This window comes from Capra hircus, chromosome 6 (assembly GCF_001704415.2).
Source record: "Capra hircus breed San Clemente chromosome 6, ASM170441v1, whole genome shotgun sequence".
Classification (NCBI taxonomy): Eukaryota; Metazoa; Chordata; class Mammalia; order Artiodactyla; family Bovidae; genus Capra; species Capra hircus.
Window position 1 is genome coordinate 91275059 of NC_030813.1, and position 10292 is coordinate 91285350.

The window sequence follows — 10292 nt, forward strand, 5'->3', positions numbered from 1 at the left end:
TATATGTTTTGAAACTCTATAATTAAATATTAGTTTGAACCATGACATTGACATTGGAAATTATATAATACTGAAGGTTTATGGCTATTTTCTTGGTAGAAGGTAACTTATCAAAACAATATATCACTCTACCCTTTCAAATCCTTTCTGTCTTAAATTCTCTTTTCACATAGGTTGACTTTTCATTAGTGGTTGACAGTTAAAATATTTTCCCTAAATTGACTAAAAGTTAAAAGATAGGTAAAATCCTATATTATTGAGAGTATGAGAAAAAAAGCCCTCTCCATTACAATACTGGTAGAAATATGAATTGTTTTACTTTTTTGAAATTAAACTAGATTAAATTTTAATTGAGATTAAATTATATATTTAACTTATTAAATTACAAATTTGTAAACTATAAGCCCTTTGTTCCAGAAATCCCACTTTGAAGTATCTTATAAAGCTACACGCCCACATAAAAAGTGATAAGGATTTTCGCTACCATATTGTTCTTGATCATGAAAAACTGGAAACAATTTACAAATTCATACATTGTAGAATGGTTAAATTTATTGTATATACAGGAGAATACTATGTAGTCATTTAAAAAATGTAGATCAATATCTCCTGTCATGAAAAGATGTTCATATTTCATGTTATATGGAAAACATAACATGCTATATATATATAATCTAATCTCAATTTGGAAGAAGAAAAAATATTGTATATTGAAACATTTTCTAGTTTCTGTAATTGATAGTTGACATTTTGGGGCTTTGCTTGACCAGATAGGGATTGCCCCTCCCAGGGTTAGCTGATGCCTAGAGATGGCAATGAACCTGTACATGAATATTATTGTTGATTCCAGATTATGTTTAAGAAAAATTCTGGTCTCCCCATGGATGTTGAGTCCACACATGTGGCTTTTAACTCTAGGTTTATTAATGAACTAAACTGAGACCTCTGTCTTTTGGCAAAGAGAACTAGAATAAAATGAGAAACTATGTTCATACTGGAGTTGGTTAATTTAGTAAATCAGCTAACCTCCCCACACACTGTATAAAATAAGTTACAAAGAAATATTGTATAGGGGTTTCCCAGGTGGCGCAGTGGTAAAGAATCCACCTGCCAATGCAGGAGACACCAGAGACACTGGTTTGATTCCCGGGTCCAAAAGATCCCCAGGAGAAGGAAATGGCAACCCATTCCAGTATTCTTGCCTAGAAAATTTCATGGACAGAGGAGCCTGGTGGGCTACAGCCCATGGGGTCACAAAGAGTCAGACACGACTGAGCGACGGAGCACAAACACAAATACTGTATTAATACAACACGGGGAATGTAGCCACTATTTTATAATAACTACAAATAACATATAAATTTTAAAAATTGTGAATCACTATTGTTGTACACCTAAAACTCATATAATGTTATAAATCAACTATACTTAAAAAATAAAATAAAGGGATGACTAAAAAAATCCAAATGGATTTCTCAAAGCCTCACCCCAGAACTAACGAATACCCTACAAATAAGGAGGGCTTAGAGGGAATCAGACCAACCACAAGGCCCAGGGGGTTATAATCCCTTGTATTAGTCCTGCAAGCAGTTACCCATCGGGAAACCCAGTGGCCATGGATAGAGATACGTGCAAGACCTCCACACTGTAAACAATATTGTCATCCCTCTTCACCTTGTTGTTCCCAGCCCTCACACCTTACCAGCTCCCATTCTTACTGAAAGCAAGCTTTTCACTGTGAGTGATTTTTGTTGTTGTCGTTTGTTGTTCAGTCGCTGTCGTGCCCGACTCTTTGCAACCCCGTGGACTGCAGCACGCCAGGCTTGCCTGTTCCTCATTATCTCTCAGAGTTTGCTCAAACTCATGTTCATTGAGTTGATGATGCCATCCAACCATCTCATCCTCTGTCACCCCCTTCTCCTCCTGCCCTCAATCTTTCCCAGCATCAGGGTCTTTTCCAGTGAGTCGACTTCTTGAATCAGGTGGCTAAAGCATTGGAGCTTCAGCTTCAGCATCAGTCTTTCTAATCTTTTTTAGCATCCTCAGGGATAAGGCCCATCAATATCTCTTTGCCTTTAACTGGAAATGACAACAATACATCTGAACAGTAATTTAAGGTTTAACTAAAAGTCCTGATTTCTCACAAATCCTAAAGGCTTATTTTTATTTAGATGATGTAATGCTCTCTAGACCTTCTTCCCTGGTGGCTCAGAGGTTAAAGCATCTGCCTCCAATGCGGGAGACCTGGGTTCGATCCCTGGGTCGGGAAGATCCTCTGGAGAAGGAAATGGCAACCCACTCCAGTATTCTTGCCTGGAGAATCCCCTGGACGGAGGAGCCTGGTAGGCTACCGTCCACGAGGTCGCAAAGAGTCGGACACGACTGAGCGGCTGCACCTTCAATGCTCTCTAGAGGCTCTAACCTATTGTAACACGTACATGACTTGCTTCGCTGCTCCCCTCACAGGACTCCTCACAGAAAGACAGCATCCACCTGTCAAAGCCTTTAGCCTCAAGGAGACACAGGGTCTCCAAGGAGAAGGTGAAGTTTGTTCTAACTCAAGTTTGCTTTTTTAGGGGACTTCCCTGGTGGTCCAGTGGTTAAGAACTCACCTTGCAATGCTGGGGATGTAGGTTTGATCCCTGGTGGGAGAACTAAGATGCTACAGAGCAACTAAGCCCACACACCTCAACTCCTGAGACTGCACACTCTGGAGCCCTTCTGCCACAATTAGAGAGCCCACATGATGGAACTACTGAAGCCTCTGAGCCACAACTAGAGAGTCTTGTGCGTTGCAACAAAAGATCCCACGTGCTGCAACTAAGACCTGACACAGCCAAATTAATAAATAATTTTTCTTAAACATTTGCTTTTCAGACATCTGATTTCAGAACAAGGACTACACAAAGATCCAGAAAAACTCCATGGCATCCTGAATCTCCCAAATCCCCAAACTAAATCTCAATTGTGAAGCTTTCTTGGGTTAGCTGGCTACTGTCATAACAGGGTTCCAAATTTTTCTCTCATGGTTCAGCCTATCTATCTATATAAATCTTGTGGGAAAACACTACAGTTCAATTGCTCAGTTGTGTCCGACTCTTTGTGACCCCATGGACTGCAGCACGCCAGGCTTCCCTGTTCATCACCATCTCCCAGCTGCTGCTGCTGCTGCTAAGTCGCTTCAGTCGGGTCCGACTCTGTGATCCCATAAATGGCAGCCCACCAGGCTCCCCTGTCCCTGGGATTCTCCAGGCAAGAACACTGGAGTGGGTTGCCATTTCCTTCTCCAATGCATGAAAGGAAAAGTGAAAGTGAAGTCACTCAGTCGTGTCTGACTCTAAGCGACCCCATGGACTGCAGCCTACCAGGCCCCTCCATCCATGGGATTTTCCAGGCGAGAGTACTGGAGTGGGTTGCCATTGCCTTCTCCACACCATCTCCTGGAGCTTGCTCAAACTCATGTTCATGGAGTTGGAGATGCCATCCAACCATCTCATCCTCTTTTGTCCCCATCTCTTCCTGCCTTCAATCTTTCCCAGCATCAGGGTCTTTTCCAATAAGTCAGTTCTTTGCATTAGGTGGCCAAAGTATTGGGGCTTCAGCATCAGTTCTTGCAATGAATATTCAGGGCTGATTTCCTTTAGGATTGACTGGTTTGATCTCCTTGCTGTCCAAGGGACTCTCAAGAGTCTTCTCCAACACCACAGTTTAAAGGCATCAGTTCTTTGGTGCTCAGCCTTTTTTATTGTCTAACTCTCACATCCATACATGACTACTGGTTAAACCATAGCTTTGACTATATGGGCCTTTGTAGGCAAAGTAATGTCTCAGCTTTTTAATATGCTGTCTAGGTTTGTCATTGCTTTTCTTCCAAAAAGCAAGCGTCTTTTAATTATCATGGCTGCAGTCACATTTTGGAGAACCAAGAAAATAAAGTCTGCCAGTGTTTCTATCCTGATCCTATTATTTGGGAAGATCAGGACGATCTAGGTTTTAAAACATTGAGAGAAAGCTTAATGAATCTCTCTGCCCTTGAGTGAGTGAGTGAGTGAGTGAGTGAAGTCGCTCAGTCGTGTCCGACTCTTTGCGACCCCTGGATTGTAGCCCACCAGGCTCCTCCATCCATGGGATTCTCCAAGCAAGAATACTGGAGTGGGTTGCCATTTCCTTCTCCAGGGGAATCTTCCCGACCCAGGGATCGAACCCAGGTCTCCCTCACTGCAGGCAGACGCTTTACCCTCTGAGCTACCAGGGAAGCCCTCGGAAACTTTAATTATCAACTCTCCTTTTTCCTCAGTCTGTGGAAAGGAAGGAAATGCCCTCAGGGTACTTATTTAGAACATGGAGATGGCCATCACCTACAGGGTATCACAGTCAACCGCTAGACCCTGTGGTACCCCTTGCTTCTGAGCCATTCCTTCCACTGCCCTTTCAGTAAAGGCCACCAAGAAAGAGTCGAGTTCCTCTCTGACTATCTTTGTTCCTCACACTGTTGAAAGTCCTTCTGAATTCCAACCATACCCAACATCTGTCAGCAAGACATCTTACTCCCTATGAAATTCTCCTGTTGACCACATCCCATACTACTCTTGCTCACTTTAATAAGCCTAATCTTGCCACCCTTTCTTCATCCTCTGTGTACAAAACTCCTCACGACTATTTAACTTCAACAGACCATCTCTCTCTCTCTCTCTCTTTTTGGCCATGCCACATGGCATGTGGGATCTCAGTTGCCTGACCAGGGATCCATGGCCCCTTCACTGAAGTGTGAAGTCTCAACCACTGCAGCACCAGGGAAGTCCTTAGACCATTTCTTGACTCCCCATATGACTTGCAAGAAACCCCTTTAACAAATGCTGATTTTTCATGGCTTACTGATGGTTCTTATTTAAAAGATGAAAATGGTAAATATTGTGCTGGGTATGCAGTTGTAACCTCTTTTGAAGTTATCAGGACAGTGTCTTTTCCTTTGGTTACCTCAGTACTACAGACTGAATGACATGCTTACTCAATCCTATATTTCAGCCATGGGCAAAACCACATATATTAATATTTATATAGACAGTAGATACTCCTTTGGAGTAGCCCATGACTTTGGAATGTTATGGAAGTAGTGAGATTTCCTTACATCTAATGGAGATAAAATTTTAAATGTCCCATATACTCAAGATTTATTAGATGCTATTGCTTCTACCAGCCACTCTGGCTACTACTAAACTTCTGAGCATTTTAAACTTGACTCTCTGGAAGCTAAAGGGAACCACCTCATTGATATCTGCACTAAAAATTCTCTACTCTCACAGAAACCAACAACCAAACCTCTAACATGTAAAAAGATGTTCCCCCAAATGGTAATCTAGACAGATTAGCTAGAGATACCCAACAACTGGCCCCAGAAAAGGAAAAACAATATTGGAACTCTAGTTACTGTTGGTTCGGTAAAAAGAAAAAGCTCTGGTTTGGACCAAATGATGATCCAGTCCTGCCAGAGACTATAAAATTCCCATTACTGACTACAGTTGACCCTTGAACAACACAATCCTTGAACTGCAAGGGTCCACTTATAATGGGATTTTTTTTTCAATAAATATATACTACTGTACTACACTATCCGTATTTGGCTGATGTAGAATCTTGAATACAGAGGGCTGACTGTAAGTTATACAGCTGCAGGGGGATCTGTTGCCCTAAACCCTGCATTGCTCAAGGGTCAACCATACTGTATATGCATTGAATCATTGATCTACTGATAAAATTACAAACTTTATGAATCAATATTGGGAAAATATTAATACACTCACTAAAAGTACCTACTTTATTGGCCACACTCACCCAAAACACAAACCTGGAAAACCTATCTGTGCCACCTAGAACATTTTAAATTACCCCGTAGAGTGTTTGAGGTTCGGCAAATGGACTTCCTCCAGCTTCCTCAACTCAAGGATATAAATAGGTTTTGGCAACAGTCGCATGTTTTCTCACTGAACTGAAGCTTTCCCTTGTAGATAGGCCACTATCTCTTCTGGGGCTAAGATTCTATTAGAAAGGGCTTCCCTGGTGGCTCAGGCAGTAAAGAATCTGCCAGTAATGTGGGAGACCTGGGTTCGATCCCTGGGTCAAGAAGATCCCCTGAAGAAGGGAATGGCTACCCACTCCAGTATTCTTGCCTGGAGAATTCCACGAACAGAGGAGCCTGGTGAGCTACAGTCCATGGGGTCTCATAGAGTTGGACACAACTGACCTACTAACACTTTCACTTTCCCCTAGCAAGCCCCACCTCAAACGTCATAGTGACCAGGGAATTCACTTCAGCCAGGTGCTTGGACAAGTCTGTGCTGGCTGGCCAGTTCTACAACACATTTACTGTGCTTACCAGCCAAAATCCCCAGGGCCAGTCAAATGCATGAATGGCACCATTAACTCTAAAGGCAAAAATTTGTAGAGACTCTTCAAATATCCTGCCCAAAGTCATTGTCATTGGTCCTTCTAAATCTTAGGTCTATGTATCCCTTTTGCAACCCATAAACTCTCACTCTTTGAGATAATCACAGATGCCCAATGCTCCTAGCTCCTGCTTCTTTTGATCTATAGCTAATAAGAGGATATATATTCAGTTATTTTAGGGACTTCCAGATGGTGCAGTGGTAAAGAATCTGCCTCCTGGTGCAGGAGACACAACAGACTCGGGTTTGATCCTTGGGTTGGGAAGATACCCTGGAGTAGGAAATGGCAACCCATTCCAGTATTCTCACCTGGAAAATTCCAAGGACAGAGGAACTTGGTGGGCTACAGTCCATGGGGTTGCAAAGAGTTGGACACAACTGAGCATATAGGAATATACTTTATTATTTTAAAGACCTAATTTTTCCTATTGAAAATAACTATGATTTAGTAGAACAATCTTTTTCACAGCATGCTCTCTGGAGACAAAGGTCTTTGGTATCATCTTTTACAACCTAGAGATTGCATCTCTTGTAAGAAACATCTTCAAAGACATCCCTTGGGGACTTCCCTGGTGATCCAGTGGTTAAGACTCAGTGCTTTCAATGCAATGGGTGCAGGTTTGATCCCTGGTTGGGCTTCTCTGATAGATCAGTTGGTAAAGAATCTGCCTGCAATGCAGGAGACCTCGTTTTGATTCCTGGGTTGGGAAGATCCACTGGAGAAGGTATAGGCTACCCACTCCAGTATCCTTGAGCTTCCCTTGTGGCTCAGCTGGTAAAGAATCCACCTGCAATGTGGGAGACCTGGGTTCAATCACTGGGTTGGAAAGATCCCCTGGTGAAGGGAAAGGCTACCCACTGTAGTTATTTTGGCCTGGAGAATTCCATGTGCTGTATAGTCCATGGGGTCACAAAGAGTCAGGTACGACTGAATGACTTTCACTCTCCCTTCACTTTGATCCCTGATCAGGGAACTAAGATCCCACATGCTATGTGGCACAGCCAAAAAATAAAATAATTAAAAAAATTTTTTAATTGAAGTCCAATTTTGCTGGAAGGGCCCTTACCAACTGTTGTTAACCAATCCGCATACTGCTGAGATCCAGGGAACAGAGCCTTGGATCCATATATCACATCTAAAGAAAGCACCAAACGCTGACTGGACCTGCACAGCAACCGATGACTGGAAGTCAAGATTTCCAGGAATTGAAACAGGTGACAGCTGAAGGAGACAGCTTCCCCAAGATGGCCAGACCAGGCCAGGATACTTTTCCCCACTGTTTCTTAACTTTTCTTCCTTTCTTGGAAAGACAATGCTCTTATGTGCCCTTCTCAACCTGCTGCTTATGAGGGAAACCTCTGATGGTTGGCTTTGCCATCAGAAACTCCAGTCTGTACACAAGCAGTGACTCTTTAGTCGGTTCTGTGACCAATTTTTCATTTACCCTTAATGGCACTAATTTCACTCAACTTCCCCTCAACGTTATCTACAGAGTGAAACTGCTGTCAACATTCCCTCCCCTGAACACCACACTGATGACAGCAATGATAGCATCATCCTAGATAAACTTAAAATTATGACACCTCAGCAACCGCCCTACTCAAGCCCCTACTTTTATAACGTTTGTCCAAAAAGACAACTTAAAGTCAAGTACCCTGTGCTGTCATGTTAGAGAATGGTCTTTTTGGCTTGGAGGAATCCTTCCAGAATGATCACAAAACATCACTGACCCCTGGTTGACTAATGCCAATAGCTCCGTTTCCACAAATTCACTAATAAACAATGACACTTCAGCTGGAGTCCTTCGTGCTCATCTGCTTTCATCTTTGTTTGTGAAGGATGTTATCATCCCTGGGTTCATACATGTCAGGATAGTTGGTGAATGGGAGGACAATGCTCATTAGGACATCTGGTTGTCCCACTGTCCATTTATAACTGACCTGAAACTGGACCAACCCCTTAAGCCTACATCAGAGAATCCAAAGTTAGCTGGCTGGCAGCGTCCAAGACTCTGGGTTTGCCTCATCAGGAGATCTTTCCTCCTTTCTTGGTCTGGAGTATACGTTAGTGAGCACATGATTAGAAATCTATCCATTACCCTAGGTAACACAGCGGACTCTTCACTGCCACAGCAATAGCTGCTCAACAACAGCATTAGATTTCTGTCAACTTTAGTAACAGGAGAGCCAGTTATTTTGTCAGCAAGAGCAAGTTTATTTGGGAATAGCCACAGGAGTACAATTGGGGATGTGCAAATTATGGCAGGCCACAGGCAAATCCAGAGAACAAGAAAGAGGAGTTTGTTTTTACAGGGAAAAGAAGGGGTTTGGGAGGCAGTGTAATCATGAAAGAGTTCACTGGAGGAAGCTAGCAGTCCAAAGTATGGAGACTTCTCATTGGTTGGGCAGCTACAGTCTGATTGGCTGGGCTGTCGCCAGAGTTTTCTTCTTCCTCTTAGATAGTAGAGTAGGCAACACCTTCCTGTCTGAGATGTAGACATATATCTCTTCCTGTGTGGAGTACAGTCCCCACATACAAACGAGTTCCATTCCAAGAGTGTATTTGTAAGTCCAATTTGTTCGTATGCCCAACAAAGTTAGCCTAGGTACCCAACGAACACAATCAGCTATATAGTACTGTACTGTGATAGGTTTATAATTCTTTACACACAAATAATACATAAAAACAAACACACAAAAGAAACAAAACATTTTAAATCTTACAGCACCTTGAAAAGTACAGTAGTACAACAGCTGGCATATAGGGGCTGGCACCAAGTGAACAGGCAAGGAAAGTTATTGGCTGGAGGACGGAGAGGAGTTGGGAGATGTTAGGGATGAAGGATGGTCCGCAATAGGAGATGGAGGGCAAGCTGCAATTTCACTAACGTCTGACACTGATGGCACAGGCTTGGTTCCTTGCTGGAACGAGATGCATGTTTGCTTCTCTGAGAACTGAAGGTTCGTATACAGGGGACTTACTGTGATGCATTGGTTGGGAGCGGTTCCCCTACAGGTCTGTCTCTGCTCCAGTTTTAGCTGAGGTGTCCTTAATTCTGCAATTCCTTAGCTAAGGTGGTGTTAGGTAACCAAACTTCCCTTGGCTACCTCCTAGCACAACAAGTACTGCTTGTTGCTCATGGGTACATTTCTCTGGGGAAGTAGAAACTCAATTACATAAAATCAGGGAACAAGAACACTGGTTACAACAAGTTTGACCTGATTCCCCATGGTCCTTCAATCTTTAGGACAATTATACAAACTGGATTTGTCATTCTACTTTTAATCTTGACTTGCATAACCATTTTAAGGCTTTGTATCTGTTGGCTGGCAAATAACTGCAGGAATGATGCACCAAACAGTACGATGTCAGCTCAACACTTCGCTTTCAGATTCCAAGGCTTACAATCTTGACAAGACGTAACTTAAGAAAGGGAGATGCCTGAGAGCTCCTCTTTACCTTCCTTGTTGCTCAAATGTGGCAAATAGCAAATTTTCCACCCAACACAACTCTTAGGAAAGGTCCTTCCTGGCACTGAGGGATGCAGACAAAAATATTTCAGCCAAAACAAACAACCCGATGCTGCATCAGTGATGCCTTCAGAGAAAGGTCTTGATCAAAAGGGAGAAATGTGAAAACAGATAAAGCATGCGAGCATGCTAAGGTTGCTTCAGTCATGTCTGACTCTTCGCAACCCCATGGACTGTAGCCCGCAAGGCTCCTCTGTCCTTAGGATTCTCCAGGCAAAGATCCTGGAGTGGGTTGCTACTTCCTCCTTCATGGGATCTGCCCAACCCAGGATCAAACCTGCATCTCTTAAGTCTCTTGCATTGGCAGGCAGGTTCTTT